Source organism: Mustela putorius, unplaced genomic scaffold, assembly GCF_011764305.1.
Source record: "Mustela putorius furo isolate JIRA1106 unplaced genomic scaffold, ASM1176430v1.1 tig00000759_pilon_pilon_pilon, whole genome shotgun sequence".
Classification (NCBI taxonomy): Eukaryota; Metazoa; Chordata; class Mammalia; order Carnivora; family Mustelidae; genus Mustela; species Mustela putorius.
The window spans coordinates 10,120,423-10,138,725 of NW_025421467.1; positions in this window are offsets into that span (position 1 = coordinate 10,120,423).

The following is an 18,303-nucleotide window of genomic DNA, read 5'->3' on the forward strand; positions in this document are numbered from 1 at the left end:
AAAAGCCAGTATCTATCTTCTAGTTTATCTTTTTCTCCCCATTTTTTCTTTCAACAAATATTTAACTACATCTTACATTTTTTAGAACATATTTTGGTTTACAGTATTTAAGAGGACACAGATACACCCCCTATAAATTTGCAGTGTGTCGGGTTTGGCTGGCAAACCCCGAGACGGTGAATGAAAAGATCACTCCAGACACCTTAGTAGGAGAATGGAGAGGACTGGGGACCAGCTTCTCTAGCAGTGAAAGGCCCTGTGCCAAGTTTTGTCTCCACTTTTATTGGGGTCTTAGCAATATATTAGGTACAAACACAAAGCAAGGGGGAAAATGTAACTTTAATGGTCAGGATAATATTATATGGGACAGCATGTAGAAAGGGCAAGGAGGCAAGGAGTCTGTGAAGTATGTGACCACCACAGGTGCCTGTTTTTCTTCAAAACTTAAACAGTGTCTCCCTAGATGAGAACCTTGAGCTGCAGTAGAAATCTAGCCATTTTCAGCTGAGAAACTTTAAAGGAAGTTTCTTGTGTTCCAGACACTCCTCCTTCAGTTTTCAATTAGTCTCATCCAGGGAAGCACATACAAATCAGATGTTGTCTATTCAGGCACTGTGAATTCCCACAGCATTGTAATGGAGAGCCTGGCAGAGAAATAAGTAATGTAGTGAAAAGTACAGAGTTAAGTGTAGGTGGTGTAAGAGTGTAGAAGAGGAGAGTAACCCAAGTTTGGGGAATAACAGAAGAGTTTCTGAAGGAGATGGCAAGTATCTTGGGTTATGAAACACAAGTATAAATTATCCCAGAGAAAAAGAGGGATGTAAATGTATCAGGAAGAGTTTCTCAGAATTTGGAATCCAGTGTAACAAGTGAACACACCCCACACAGCAGAGGTTGGGGAGATGAACAGTGGAGCGCTCAAGTCAAAATGGTCCTTATATACCAAGTTTAAGGACACATCAAGGGCAGTCTACCAATGGATGGTTGGTGTTGATAGCTGTGTGACTGATTCTGGCCAATGGGCTGATATTTTTCTTGCCTCTTCTCATTTCCAAGGTTTCTCTCCCAAAGAAAAAAGATGGCCAAGACCTTGCCTCTTACTGTTTGCTTTTCTTATAATTTCATTTTCTGCTTCTTTTTATCAGTCATCTATTGCCACAGTAATGCTGTGTAACAAGTCACCTGAAATTAAGTGGCTTAAAACAACCATCATACATCCGGAGTTGGAAGTTGGGGATTGAGGAACCCAGGTAGTCTTGTTTGGCTTAGTTCCAAGTTGATGTTTAGATCTTAACCAGCTTCTCCTGTTTCTTACCCTCATGGGTCTAGGGGGTACAAGAGGTCAAGCTCAATGACATGATCACATTCAAGTTTGTGTTTATGTCATATGTTAGCCTTCCAGTGGCCAACACTTTCCATGTGCTATGAGGGCAAAGCAAGTAACATGGTCATATCTAATGTACGTGAGATAGTGATGTATACTCCATCTACTGAGATGAGGAAGAGACAGGTGAATATATATGAATGATTATCTAATAAACTTCTTTTCAGTACAAAAAAAGTTCTCTATTTCTTCTTTTTGTCTGACAGGAAGAGACAAGTGACATTGATGCTGCCATTTACCTTCCTATGTAAGGATTCCATTAGATTGTTGGAAAGAGAAAAACATTGAATACTATTTCAGATATATTATCCTCAGAGTGATTGCTAATATCATTTAGTTCAGTCCTATAGTAAGCCCTTTACTAATTTAAGTCAGTGTAACAATTTATTAGTCCCTCTTTTACAACTACAGACAATTATAAAGTTCAAAAACTTGACCAACGTCATATAAGCAAATGAAAGAGACAAAACTCAAACTCAATTCTGTATGACACAATAATGTATTATCAATAAGAACTCAAGTTCAGCAAAGAAAGCTAGCAAAATACTTTATAATTTCTGAAAATATACCAATAAAAGAACACTAAGTTTATTAGAATTTTATGACTAAATTTTAACATTTCCTATAGACTTATTGTTTCAGTGAGCATTCATCATATTTTCTTAGTGGTCATTGGCATGCCACTAATTTATTTTGCTTAGTGATCTCATATTTTGCTCCAAAATTCATGGTTCATGAGTCAGAAACTAGGACATCTCATTATTTAGCATCATCTAGTCTCCAGATATAAGGTATTTCTATCTGTCATGGTAACTTTATATCTTAATTTGAAAAAAATCAATAAGAGCAATAGGGGCAGAAGTCCTAGCAATAACAGATCAGGAATGAAATGTACTTGTGCGAAACAAATAACAAAAGGTCCTTCTGAAAGATGCACACACAAACCATAAACTACCAGGAGAAGTCCCCAAATCTGCCACCATAAGTTATTACTATCACAAGGTGTGATATCAGTAATGACAACAGCAATGATTCAAGTTAATTGAATTCTGAGTTTCCTTACTGTTATCTTCACACCCAAATAGGTGCTCAGCTCTCTCTTTCTCTGACTGAAATCATCTATATAAATATCTTCCACTCTCTCCTTCCAATGTGCATAATATGTAAGAAATAAAATCAAGTTTTTCTTTTTGTAAGCAGTACATAAAATGTCTGAGTGAGTTTTATGCCCTCTGCTCACTTTTTCTGAAAAACTATCCTCAGTTCAAAATACTATTTTTCATGTTATGTACCAGGCATTGACCTAGACTCTGGAATACAAAGGTGAACAAGGTGAACATTGTTTCATAAAATTTTTATTCTAGAAAATAAGTACAGACACTAAAAAATAAACAAATGAAAGATAGTTTTATATAGCAATACTTGCTATGAGTTATCATGTGATGATGGTTGAGAAGGGGGTGGCAACTTTAGTTGGGTATAAATAGTAAATAAAGGCTTCTTGTTTTTTGCATCATGCATATAAATATATGCATGATAGCATATCTTTTATCTTCACTATAGTATTTTTTGACATCATCATCATCATTATTTCTATTAGAAGGCCCATCTGGCCAAATTCTAGTAATGCTTGAATCCTCTTAAACATCATCAGAGACAGAACATTTACTATCTCATTCCATTATTGTACAACTACAAGTTCTTGAAAGACTTTCCTTATATAGAGCTAAAATTTATCTTCCTGGAGGTCATAACTATATAGCATTATTTCTATCCCATGGAATCACATAAAAATTTCTGTTCCATCTTGCACCTGACAGCTAGACATATCTCACAGATAGTAAAAGAGGAAAAAGAACTGAGTGCACAATTTTTAACTTATCCATTGATTTAATCGTGTTTCTCATATTTAATTATAGTTCACACATTTTCAAATGAAAGCATCAAAACTGAGAATTGCCCCAAGTTGTAACAGTGGGTTAAAAAATGTATATAAAATATTAGATTGTGGAACATTAGCTTGGCAGAAGTTTATATATAAAAAGCAGATCTGGGAATTTAGTTGACTAAAAGATTAATATGATATTGAAAGAGCAATTATCTTATGCTGCTTTAATGGGAAGACAGTATTCTATTTGATGAAAAGGAATTGTTTCAGTGTTTTCATGTTGCTAGTATCATACATAAATCATCTTAATACCTAGTCTTTATTCTTGACTTTTTCTTCAACTTCTGTGTCCAATCAAATACCAACTTCTATTGTGTCTACCTCCTAACCTAAATAACTAACCCTTGAATTAGTTCCTTCTTTCCAACACACTAAAACTACCTGAGTTTTCACTACCATTTTATTTTTCTTTTGAAAGTCCTACAATAGTCTTCATTCTGGTCTCTTTTCTCTTAGTTATTTTCTACATTGAAACAAGAATAATTTTCCTTAAATGCCAATATGATAATTGTCTCTTTTGTGTTTATTCTAAAACACATTGATTCTACTCTTACCACAACTAGCCCTAATTTCTTACACCTTTTGTGGTGTGCATTTCTTGTCTTATTGAATGTAATTCTAGTGATTAAAGGTATAAGTTTTTCATATGTAAATTCTTAAACACAAGTTCAATATTTTATGAGGCTCGGTCACAAAGAGTGATATTCTTCAGTGCCAGAGGAAGATCTGGCTCTGTTGGACTTAATAAATTATGAATTAAATGTTGGTCTTAAGTAGGGGCCTGGATGGACTTTTAAAGGCAGTCTTGACTTTATCTGATTTTTACTAACACCCTGATAAAACTTGATTCAACGCTACATGTGAAATAATGGTGGTATTATTGTTCTTTACCATTTTTATTTTTAAAGAGATAGAAAAATTGTATCTCCTTAACAGTTACCACAAAAATTCATCTCAGGAAGAGAATTATCTTAATTTGAAAAGACTTTGAGAAATGTTTGGGCCTGAAAATGAGCTCTTTGAGAACTAGGTTAAAGCTGGAATAGATGAAAAGGAGATGGAATACACTTTATATAACATAATGAAAATAAAATTAAAGTTGAAGTTGGGAAGATTGGTTGAGAAGCAGAGCTTTCAGAGCTGATTTTTTACTGCAGCATAGCATAGCCTACAAAGTATTGACTAATCATTTTAAAATCAGACAAAGTAGAAAAGCATGATGGAAAGAAGAAAGATTTAGAGAAAAAATGAGCAACTTATAAATTTCTCCTCTCTCAAGTTATCAAAAATATATAGCACAGTGACCTCTGGAGCAATCAGGAAGCTGATAGGGATTGATATTTTGATTAAAAAAAAAGTCAAAGTTTTAATTTTTGGCTGCTAAAATTTTTAATAATAAATTTGTAAGCATTATCTGAAATTTTGTAACAATATTTAACATGTGTAACTATATCAAAGAAATGTAACCTATCATGGTGATAATTGTTTTTGGCCAAATATGAACACTTCATTATCTGACATTCAACTAAGTATGCAGTTTACTTCAACCTTAGCAAATATTGTTTCTCTCAACCTCAACTACCATCATATATATATATGGAGGAGATGAAAATTATGAATGGCTGTGGATTATATACCGTGTGTTAGAAGCTGATGGAATGCTGTCTGTATAATGTACTCTTCAAAACAAATCTATACAGTAGGTATTATCTTGGTTTTGCATTAGAATAAACTTAGGTTTATAGAAGTTAAGCCATGGTGGTCAATCATGTAGACTTTGCACTTGAGTTGAATTCAGGATCCACAACTTTCTAGAGGCAGAATTTAGGGAAGTTATTTAAGTTGTCTAATCTTAGTCTCATATATATAAAATGGAAGTTATTACTGTACTGAAACCATAAGATTCTTATGGGAGTTTAAATGGGATAACCCAGGTAAACCAGTTAGTAAGCTCTTTAGCACTGCAGTATGGCACTCTTTAAAAGTCTTTATTTTCTTCTTTATTTCCCCTTTGTTTTCCTTACTTTTACCAAGTCCCCAGAGCTAGAGAAAGGGCTTACAATTTTTCCTACTTTATTTTGAATCCAAATGCCAGGGCTTTTTGTATTATACACCTCTGCTGATTAGTTTTGCTACCAACCACACATGACAAAGTACAAACATTTTTTTTTAATCTTACTGTGTAGCTCTATAATCTTTTTATTGAGGTATGGTATGAATGTTATTTGTTTGTTTTTTTGCTCAGTGTGCTCCCTCAACTTCTAACAATTACATCTTTTTCCTTGAGGACCCACTATTTTCTTCCCACCATTTCATTTGATCTTGTGGGGCACCAATTCCAGGATCTTGTACCTATGGGTATGGATATGAACACAACATCTGTCATAGTATTGTATTCTAAAGACAATGATGGTTCTGACATGCGAACGTGTAACCCAAATCACGATATTAAAATAAAGTCTGGCTTCATCTTTTGGTGTTTGACTGCTGAAAAGTGTTTAGGCCTCACTTCTCCCTTCTCCCTCCTGCATCACACCTGGGCAATCTAAGAAAGCCCAGTGCTTCTCCTTTGGTGTGTGTGGGAGATTCACACCACATAAGCTCCTGCCCAGGCACAGGAAATATCATTCTGACCCCATCTTCTAATCGCAATAAAAGCCTCAAGCCAGTCTCCTCTCTCTGCTCTCTCAAGCCATTAAAAAAAAATTTTTTTTTAAAGATTTTGTTTATTTATTTGGCAGAGAGAGAGAGGGAGAGCACAAGCAGAAGGAGCAGCAAAGGAAGAGGAAGAAGCAGGCTCCTCACCAAGCAGGGAGCCCGATATGGGGCTCAATCCCGGGACCCCTGGATCATGACCTGACCTGAAGGCAGACAGCTTAATTGGCAGAGCCATCCTGTCTCCCCAAGCTATTTTTTGACTAGCGTGGGCCTTTCCTGGTCTCCCCAGAAAACCTTATATGTAAGTAATAAGATTTTTTCATATTTTCATGGTATATGTGTGTTGTGTCATAAGTTTGCCATCTGATCCAAATTTTGGATAAGGATCCATCCTCCTTCTAAAGAATGACAATAATATAGTAAGTGACAGTAACATAGTCTTGTTCCACTGAATTGTGAGTTATAATGCTATGACTTCTGGCTGCCAATTGCCACACTTCCTATAACACAGATAGGTCTGAGAGAAGAGCCAACATCCAGAGAGAAGCAGGTCAGTCAGTGAGAGTCTTGATCTATCCCCAACTTCCAGTTACATGAGCCAGTAAGCCCCTTTTTGTGATTTAAGTTAATTTGTTGGAAAAGTGAGACCCAAGACCCTGAGAATTGAGGAAAATTTTAAGAACAGAAGACTGAATTTCTCTCTCTGAGATGAGAAAATATATTTGGAATGTCTAGTAAGGATCTTTGAGGGGCAGTGTGATTCCTTCTCATGATCCCTGCTCTTTAGTTAGGTGCTCTATTCTCATTAACAATTTGATGTAGCTTTTGTGGAAATACATAAAGGGGCTGGTCAATTTCATTTTCAGTTTACTGATTAGGAAGACAGAGAATGGATGGTTTTTATTTTCTTTTGTTTTTACAGAAAATCTAAAGAGTGAATTTGGCTTACACAGGCTATAGAATCAGGATGGGAAATGTGAGACATGGCCTCCATATTCAACATGCAGGAGCCAGTTTCCTTCCTGTGGGTCTCTCAGGAATGAATTTTGATAAATGGAAATAACACTAACATTTACTGAGTAGGATATGAACTGTGCAAAACAGTAATATCTCCTAAACTTGCCTGGTGATACTGATGATTTTGGGGTACTCCCTGAAAATACTGATTTTGGACGCCTGTACCCAAATCTTCTGAGTTCTATTCCCTGGAGGAGAAGGTCTTGGAATTTGTGTTTTTAATGTGTTCCAGATGATTTTTATCACTAAGGAAGTTCTGGAAACACTGCTTTACACAAATACAAGCTTATGTGTGGGGGCTATTTTTATTTCTCATTTTACACATGAAGTTATTGAGGTTGATTAATTTGCTCAAGGTCCCAGAACCGGGTGGTAGCAGAAATAAGACTTGAACTAGGTCTTGCCAAACCTTATACCTTGAGCACTTAAACTTTTATCCTGTTTCTCCATGAGAATCTACATTAACTGGAATTATTCATTGAGGGAACCCATGGAACTCCAGGTGTTTTATATATATTATATTGTATCATATTATTATTATGTTATTTTACACATATGTGATATATATTTATAAATGCTATAATATTGGATTTTTAAATTTCCCATATCTGATAACATATCCCAAACACTTCAGGTCTAGATATTATGTGCCCTTAATATCAAGAGAAGTTTAACACATAAGTAACACATGCCCATAATTGCTATATTGTAAAGGATCTTAGAAACTAAGAACAAATTGAGTTATTTTAGTGATACCTGAAAAGATAGGTTTGGCCATTTGCAGGAAAAATGCGCCATCATCTTTTTGGATGGCTTTGATTAGGATAGGTTAACTGACTAATTAGCTCAAGAGTCAATCAGTGATGATACGTGAAAAGCAGCATAACCACAAACAAACATCCTGAAGCAGGAATATGTCACCTTGATAATGACGGGTAGTCTTTGAGAGTAGAAAAGTGAATGCATAATCTTTGGTGACAAAAACCCTAAGATAAGAAGAATTTGTCACTCAAGAAAGAATTTTATGTAATTCTAAAGGAGAAGTTGTTGAACTCTGAAGTAGGGTGTAGACGTCTCACTGAGAAGTAGGTGATTGCTAGAGCTGCAGTCACCAGTCTGAGATCTTCTAGCTTTCTATAGGAGAATCTATAGGCACTTATAAGGGATGGTGGGAAACTTAAATGATCAAAAGATGCTGGCTTGGAGAAAACATCAGTTCAGTAAGCTAGCTAGCTTGGGTGTTAAAATTGACTATACAATTAGAATGCAGTGAGTAGCCCAAGCCAGCTGACAGCATAGTGGCAAAATGAACTCATCAACACATCAACTATTGCGTGGTCAAATCATATTAGTGAAGGGCAGTATTACAAGACCACATCTGCCTACATGGGAAGATTCATTTTCTCTTTGGGAACTGTTATGGGTTGAATTGTTTCTCTCCAAAATTTATATGTTGTGGTTCTACCCCCTAACCCCAACCAAGCTCCAAACCCTAGAATGTGGCCTTATTTGGAAATAGGGTCATTGCAGATATAATTAGTGAAGATGAGTTCATACTGGAGTAGAGTGCACCCCTAATACAATATAATTAGTATCCTTACAAAGAAAAACTTGGACACAGACACACACAGGAAGACCACCACATGAAGATGAAGGCAGAGATCAAGGTGATGAAACAGAAGCCAAGGAACACCAAAGATTGACAGTAAAACCACCAGAAGCTAGAAGAAGAGAATAGAACAGAACCTATCTCATAGCCTTAAGAAGGAACCAACACTACCAACACCTTGACCTAGGACTCTGAGCCTCCTGAACTGAGAGACAGTATGTATCTCTTACTCTCAGACACCCAGGTTTTGGTTCTTTGCCACAATAGTCCTAGCAAATTAATGCAGATACTATAAACGACAGTGAGAACAATAAAAAATTTTTTAAAAACTTCCGTGGGGGATTTTGAGAATTGTAGAATACAGTTAGCAGTGTGGTGTAAGTGAAAAATCAGACAGATCTTGTTTCAAATGTTAGCTTTGTCATGTTCTGTGTAGGCATCTATGAGCAAGTTATTTAGCTTCTCTGAGCCTCAATATCTTTATTTCAAAAATGAGGATAGTAATTTGTTTGGCTGTGGTAATGATTAAATAATTGTGCTGCTATTTTAATTATGGTTTCAAAAGTGTATTTTCTCCCATTCACTGTTTGATACATGTTAATTCACAACAAACCAGTGAGTTACGGTATTACTTCCATTTATGGAAAAGAGGTTAGGTTCATGAGTCTGGTAAGCACTTTTTTAAACACAGGCCTGTCATCTAAGCCCAGGGTCACAAACACTACACCTCCCACCTTCCTGGGTTTTCTGCCTAGCAAAGGACATGTAATGTCTGTTGTGTTTGCTTTTTATCAACTTTAAACATATGTGTATTTCTGCCCCCCCATCTCTCATGTCTCTGTCTCTCTCTCGCTATATATATATGTGTGTGTGTGTGTGTGTATAAAACTTTATTATATTTTTAAATTTTTTCATTCTACATTCTGATTTGGAGTGACTTATGGGCTTGTTTCCTTGGTTTCTGGATGGGAGCTTGAATCAGAAGTATGACTCCTTCATGATTCGGGTATCTCCAGCAAAATGATTTAAAAAAACTTAACATGGCATTAAATAACAAAGGTATCAGAATTATACCTAATATATAAATATTAAACTGAATGGGCAAATCACCCCTCAATTGTCTTTCACAGAAAAAGACTTTTGCTCTTTCTCAAAATCCAACAAATTATGATATATTAGTCATCCCTCTATGATTTAAAATTTGATATGATTATTTGTCATATCATTATAATAGCTGAGTATAATATTTTGGAGTTTGTACTTTGGAATTAATTGCTGTTCTAAAGAAAAAATACTGTAAAAATTAAAACAAAATAACTTTTATGCTTCATTTAATGAGATAATTTTCTTATATATAACTTTCATGGCACTATTGTATTAATTATTTTTTAGTAGATTATACTCTTAAAAGATTGTATCTTGTACTCATTGTCTCTCTTTGTAGCATCTATAATAGGGACTTCACAAATTATGTGCATAATAAGGTTTTCTGTTAGTTTGGATCATTTATGCTAAGCATTTAATTGCAAGTATCTTAAAATACTGTATTTCTTTCACTGATTCTATAATTCTTATTTTGAATATGTAAATGTTTTACTCAGCAAACTAGAAAAAAATCCCTTAGTTTTATTCTTACATTATGATTGTGTATTAATACCAACATGGAATATAGGTGATCTTCTCTAGCCATGGAACATTATTTTCTATCTCAGAAATATCAGGACCCTTTATTATTATTTTTTTTTAAGATTTTATTTATTTGACAGGCAGAGATCACAGGTAGGCAGAGAGACAGGCAGAGAAAGGAGGAAGCAGGCTCCCGCTGAGCAGAGAGCCCAAAGCAGGCTCTATCTCAGGACCCTAGGATCATGACTTGAGCCGAAGGCAGAGGCTTTAACCCACTGAGCCACCCAGGCGCCCCTGTCAGGACCCTTTAAAAGACAATCTGCATAAGCTTACATGTTGGTTCTCTAATATTATACAAAATTCTGTAAGATGTGGATTGGAAATTTATGACGCTAAATTTGGAAGCAGTTTGGTGAAATTTATCCATGCTGTATTTCCGTGGTTCAGTTCTTAGCCTCATTTAGTCTGTAAAATCCACATGGGCAATTTAAAGACTTTGCTTAACATTCTGCTTTTAGAGTATGGAACCAAGGCATTTGAGCTATGAATCACCATTTGGTAGTCTTTTCATTTTTGAAGACACTTTGTTCCCTTTAAATAAGCATCAACCTTCAAGAGGATAATTTCTCTGAGAAATAATAGTAAGTGAATGTTAGTAGTTTTATGTCTTTTGCCTTTGTAAATGATTACTCTTAAAATCCATCATGCATCCTGCCTGAGTGAAGGCAGTGAGAACTGGCTGGTGATTTTGAGAAAATAGAACCGAGAGGTCTGAGTGCTCATCAGGTAGGAGTATATGGAATATGAGATTTTTTTTGCCTTATTTTTCAAAAGTGACTGACATTTAAGAAAAAAATGAATAGAAAATAATTTCTAATTGTGAGACAGTTGCTCTGATAGTCACATTTTTTAAATCTTAAAATTTTAAAATAGAAAATAATTCTGTTATGTTTCTTTTGGGAAATCAACATTTGGTAGTAGTTCTGTGTACGGCTCAGTGAATGGTATATTGTACAAGAGGAAAAGAAGCCTTGAGATCTTCAAATGCTTCATATCAAGTTATATTTGGTGGCATATTTATGTGAAGCATTTTATAGTACTTCATGAATCTGAATCCTCTAGTCAACTTGGTTTTAAGGATCTGAGGGAAAATTTACTAATTTTATGAGACCTTGAGTAGCAATTTTAGAAAATTTAAGGTCACATGCTATAATTTTTAAAGCAGTAGAGAAAGTGAATTTTAAAATGTATTCATAATACTTTTTGAAACATGGTGTTTCTTCTAGTGATTAGACTTTAAAAAGATAGGGGATGTCATTGTCAAAACCTGTTTTTCCTCTCAATTGTAGAATATCTAATTTTAGAAAATGTATTCACCACCTCTGTGATGTTATAACATAAAGGTTCAGAACACTGGCTGTGGAATTAGGCTACCTAGGCTTGAATCCTTATTAGCTTACTATTAGCTATGCAACCTTATTAGCTATATGCAAGCCACATAAGCTCCTCTGTAACCTCATCTATAAAATAAGGGTATCACTCGTGCCTATGTCCTAAACTTTTTATGAAGATTAAATGAGAATAAAGCATATAGATCAAGTTTTCACCATAGCACTTGGCATATAGTAAGTCTTCACAGGATTGTGTGATAGTCCCTCTTTCAAGCCTGGCAGGGAGTAGAAAGAGCAGAGTGCACTGAGAGTCAGGGTGGTGCCCCCTGTGGTTTATATTTCTATTTGCTTCTCTCTTGCTCATCACTACCTCAGAGAGCTGCTTAGGAAGGGACAGGACAGGTTACTAGGGATGCCATATAATACTGGAAATGCATTCGGAAAAATCAGAGTGCTGCTTTTGTGTGGCAGTAACCACAAACACAGCACCATTGTCTGCATAGCAATAGGTAATGCCACCTAAGCTCTTCAGTAGTTAAATTACACAATTAGAAGCACTGTTGAACGTACTTTTTACAAAATGGAGAAGAACTTCATACAAGATCAAGCAGAGCTCAAATTTGAATACCCAGCTCTAGTAATGTGCTTCTAAATATAGCTTGGATGCTTGCAATCTGCATGGCTCATCTTCCAGCATGAAGATTAGCATGTGCTCATAGCCATAAAATTGGCAGATATTTAATTTATAGTAACTAGGTTTTTTAATTTAAATGTTAGATTTAATAGGCTAGATAAAATGTAACAATTATGTATGAAAAAATTAATTGAGTCTGCTGTAATTCACTCAAATAATGCTTACAGTACAGGATAAATGGGAAGTAAATCTTTAAAAATCTCCATTTTACCTCTTTCAGTGGTTGCACAGCTCCTCAGAGCTATCAATTTTATGGCATAGTTCTTATTTAACAGACGCACCTATTTATGCATCCCATGTAGAAGACATCATAGAAAACAATTGAAAGCCCCCGTTGCGATGCATGTTGAGATCTGCTCTATTTGGTTCTTTATTTAAGTACCAGAAAAACATGACCATTTAATTCCCTAAACCAAACTTAGTGGCTACTTCTTAATTCACACCCATCTTGCTAGATTCTAACTTCTTACTTACTTATATTAGGAAAAAACAAACTCTCTCTCTCTTTTTTTTTTTTAAGATTTTATTTATTTATTTATTTGACAGAGAGAGATCACAAGTAGGTAGAGAGGCAGGCAGAGAGAGAGAGAGGAGGAAGCAGGCTCTCCGCTGAGCAGAGAGCCCAATGCGGGACTCCATCCCAGGACCCTGAGATCATGACCTGAGCCAAAGGCAGCGGCCTAACCCACTGAGCCACCCAGGCGCCCCTCACCAGGGCCTTCTTTGGCTCTGTGTAAACACAGGTTGGAAGTATAAGAGTCTTAGTACTCTGGGGGAACCACTAACCCAGTGGAGGCTAGAATCAGTAAATAAAAGTTCTAGTCTAGTGCTCTTCAGGTGGATAATTACATGTATTTCACAGAAGTCCTGGTAGAAGCAAGCTTCCAATGCCTACAGCAGTAATCTCAACAACTCACTATTTTGTTAGCTTGTCCTTCTTAGTCTTACTTTCTTTCCACAGTAAACTCACCCCCATACGGGTTCTCACGTCAGACTCTGTTTACAGGGAAATCCAAACTGAGAATTAATTATTAGCCTTTAGATAAGCTAGATCAGAAGCAAGTTGTATACTTACCTCCTCTGGTATAATGTCTTAAAAATATTACCAAGAGATGTAGTACTGAACATAAAAAGAAAATGTTCACTGAGCAAATCAGAAAAAGAGAATAATACATGCGGTATTATTACTCGAAAGAGTAAAAATTAAAAAAAAAAAAGAGTAAAAATCTGGTGATTGTGTAAAATATTCCAAAATCTTCATTTGTGATCATTTATGTCAACTCCCAAAAATGGTTATTAAAATTCATTTCACATGCTTAATGCACCATATTTATAAAGTACTTTCATTTATATTATCTCTTTTAATCTCTATAACAATCTAGTTTTGGGGTTTATTTATTTATTTATTTATTTTTGGTTTGTTTTTAGTGTTAGAGTAATTTTAGGTCACTCAATAGCTTGTGGTATTTTTTTGAGCAATAGACATCACATAGCTGTTAATTTAGGATTTTCTTTTTATAATTTAATTATGTCTTCCAAAGAACATAATTTAAATACTTCTTTATTTCAAAATTATCTCATGTTTCAATAAAGGTCAACTTTTTTTTTTTTAACCTAGTGTGCCAATTCTATGATTGTTAAAAATTCTTTTAATAAATAGAGGCAGATCATTAACTTACTGAAATATTATAACATTTCTATTGTTGGTAGTCTATTTCTTTAATATTTATCTCACAGTTTGACTTAATAATATTTAGCCAATAATTTTTAAGAAATTAGTTCTGAGAGATTTCTATTTAGGATAGTAAGATTCTTTAGAACTGTTGGTTTTAAGCAATTCCTAGGCCTTAAATTCTCTGCATTCTGAAGCTTTGTCATTATTTCCAAGATGAATCCTGACTGATTGTATTTTGTGAAAGGGCCTAACAGAATCTATGAAATCTCTCTGGGAAAATTAGACAGTCTCTGGAAGGTCATTTCTGTTTCTACATTATGTTCTCTGAACTTCTCTTGCTTAGTTCTTTGCTAGGAGATTTTTTTTTTTTTTTTAACTTTTGACAGTTATTTCCTGCTGCTTTTTCGAATCTCAAAGTGTAGTCCTCTGTTTGAGGTATCTCAGCTGGTTGTTACAGAAAAGGTTTTTTATGTTACAATTGGAAGATTATGACTTCAGGCAGGCGAAAGTAGCAAGGAAAATAGAACTCAAACCAAAATCTTTAGTGGGGAAAAATATAAGAAAACATGTAGAATCAGTCCCAAGTTTTCAATTATATTTCAAAATTAGGTTTTAATTATATTTCCCTATGAGGTATCAGAGACATAAAAATATATGATTTAGGATGAAATTTCTCATGATACAGCTTTCACTAGTGTTAACAAAATAACTAAGTTTGAAGATGATGTTGTTTTTGTATTTTTGCTTAAAAAAAAGTTCACAGTTATAGATCCCATCATTACCCCCAAACAATTGAAGGTTACATTTTGGAGATTTTTATGGTTAGTCTAAGTGGCAATTTCTTTCCAACTCACATGTTTATTTCATTGAACTCTGAAATATATATCACTATGTCAGAATGGGACTAAATCATCAGGGAGTCCCAGTTGCTTAGAAAGCCTAGTTCAAGAGGCCCTTTCCTTTGGAAGTTTAGATGTAGGTTGGGGGAAATTTGGTAAGATTCCCAACATTTAGTTATAATATGTACTCTTTTCATTCTCATTCTTTTTCTCTGAAAAGGATATTATCCAACAAAATGGCTTAACACAAACCAATAACTTCACAATTCTAGACCAGGCTACTTCAATAACTTGACATTTCTTTTAAAATCTGCAGCTGTAATTACCATTTTGTCAGCTAAGAAATCAACTAGGTAAAAGTTTAAGTACAAAGTTTTATCTGGCATGAGAAGATGAATATCTGCTTTGCTAATTACTACATTTAGTAGGATGGATCTCTTCCATACTTCTATTTGTCTATTGTGTAAATTCACGGTTACATTTCCCAATTACTCCAGACACTGTTGTCGTTTTTTCTTCTCTGGAGGGCTTAAGATTTAATTATTAGCATTAATTGTACTGTAAATTACCTAGTAAAAGGACTCTGGAAAAAATAAATTTTCTTATTTAAGAATAGCAGCAGAATTTGGGGTTTCAGTGAAGATCTCTTTCCTTGTCAAAGTCACCTCTCTTACTTTAAATTTTGAAAAAGCAACATATTTCCTCCATCTCTTGTTAATGACATGGAAAGCCAGTCACTATAATTCCACAAATATTTCGTGAGCATTTGCTAAACAATAGATATAGTGCTAAGTTTCATGGATGCAAATGAACAAAACATGGTTCTTGTCCTCAATTAATCCATAACGGAGAAAGGAAGGGTAGTACAATGTACTATGATAAAGATATTGACAGAATAGTTTTGAAGCTATGAGGAGTGGGCATTCATTTCAGTATTTCTATTTAACTTTCATTAAGAAGATTAAATTTTTAACTGGGCCTGGAGGAGTGAGTATGATTTATCCAAAAAGGAAAAGAAAGAAGGATTTTTCCAGGCTGAGATAAGAATATAGATAAAGCAAATATGGTAGTTTTCCAAAAGAGGAGTGTGGTGGAAAGAGAGAGCTGAATTAGAGGAGCTTCTTTCCATCCCTGCTAAAATTCCTGTGTCCAACAGGATGAATAGAATAGGCAAATCATTTTTGAAAGCACCACCAGATAATTCTTTTTTTTTTTAGATTTATTTTATTTATTTTTCTTTATGTGTGGTAAGTTTGAAAGTTGATGAATAAGTTAAAGCTCATTGGATCACATTTAGAGTTCTAGAGGAATCTTTCTGTAAGGATAACCTATATCATCTATCTATCTATCTATCTATCTATTCATAAACATATAATATATTATTAGCCCCAGGGGTACAGGTCTGTGAATCACCAGGTTTACATACTTCATAGCACTCACCATAGCCCATACCCTCTCCAATGTCCATAACCCCACCACCCTCTCCCTACCCCTCGCCCCCCGGCCACCCTCAGTTTGTTTTGTGACATCAAGAGTCTCTTATGGTTTGTCTCCCTCCCAATCCTATCTTGTTTCATTTATTCTTTTCCTACCCCCCAAACCCCCCACGTTGCATCTCCACTTCCTCATATCAGGGAGATCACATGACAGTTGTCTTTCTCCGATTGACTTATTTTGCTAAGCATAATACCTTCTAGTTCCATCCATGTCATTACAAATGGCAAGGTTTTATTTCTTTGACCATCAGATAATTCTGAAATGAATTCTATTCCAGCTCATTTTCCATCTGGCTACCAAACTGAGAGCCAGTTTTGCAATAGGAAGATCATGGACTTTGAAATCATACAAATTTATTATTTGTTAGTTGTACAGCCTTGAGAAATCTCACCATTTTGTGTCAGAGTGTCATAGTGTTCCAATCTATAAAATGGGGATACCTACAACTTTACAGGGTTATTGATAAGGTATAATGAGCAGGTACATGCAAAAATCTTGGGAAATTATAGGCATTCTGTGCATGTTAGTTCCATTTTTCTTTTCTGTTTTCCAGCTATGTGCAAAGCACAGAGATATGAAAATGTACCCTTCATTGCAGAACACTGATTAGACTCTAAGGGCTAAACTATAGATAGGTTTAGAGATCAGAGTATAAAGCTGGACATTTATACTAAGGTTTGTGAAGGGTCTTACTGTCATATAAGAATTTCAGGTTCTGGGGCGCCTGGGTGGCTCAGTGGGTTAAAGCCTCTGCCTTCAGCTCAGGTCATGATCCCAGGGTCCTGGGATCGAGCCCTGCATCGGGCTGTCCGCTCCGTGGATAGCCTGCTTCCTCCTCTCTCTCTTTCTACCTGCCTCTCTGCCTACTTGTGATCTCTGTCTGTCAAATAAATAAATAAAATCTTAAAAAAAAAAAAAAAAGAATTTCAGGTTCTTAATATTATGCATGATGGGGACTAATCAGTTATCAGTTGTTACATAACAGAGACTCTCAAAACTTCATGGCTTAGACAAATAACCACCTATTAATATGAGCTAAAGGTTTTACTAGCTAGTAATATTGATCTGTGCTAGGCCCCACTGTACTTGGCTAGACTTGCTCAGTGGTATGTGGTTGTCTGGAAGGGATGGCCTTACACACATCTGGTGGTTGACTGACCTTTAGGTGTAGAAACAAAGATTGTTAGGCCAAGGGTCTTTCATTACCCAGCAGGGCAATTTCGAATTATTCATGGCATGTGACAGCGTTCCTAAGAGCAGGAGGCATTAGACTATACTTTTTGATAACAGACCAGCAATATCACCATATAAAGGGGGCCTGGGTGGAGAATTGCATATGCATGTGTGTTTTTCTTCTTGTTTTATTTTATGGCAAAAATTATTGAAATTTTTTGTAATAAATGATAAGATAGAGTTTATATCTAAGATAATCACTCTAACAGCAGTGGGAAAAACAGTGGGCAGACAAAAAGCAAAATAGCTGTGAGAAGACCTATGCAATGGTCTGAGGAAAAATATCATATGAATATTCTAAGCCTTCCTTTATCCCTTAACAGGAAAAGCAGATATCAAAATTGTTGACTTATTTTCTTCTCTACCCATCACCTCTGGGGAGATTTCTGCCATTACTGGGCTGTCCTGAATAGGAAGAAGGAAAGGCTAGGGCTGATTTCCAGAGCAATTTTTTGTTTGGTTCTGGTAATTTGGGAAGAAGATAGTGTGGTGTAGGAGTTGTGATGTGAGAAGTTGATGGTAGAAGAAATAAAGAATTTTATAAAAGTTGCAAAGGGTTATATCCAACCTTCATGGTATTCAAGAAACATCAATGAAAAATGTAATGTGCCAGGTATCTTCTATTTGCCCTTCCAAATTCATTCTTAATCCTTTTCTTCTGTACAAGGCTGATCAAATATGAATCACCTCCATGGACAATTTTTCCACTGGCTTCTGGTTGGGCAATAGGAG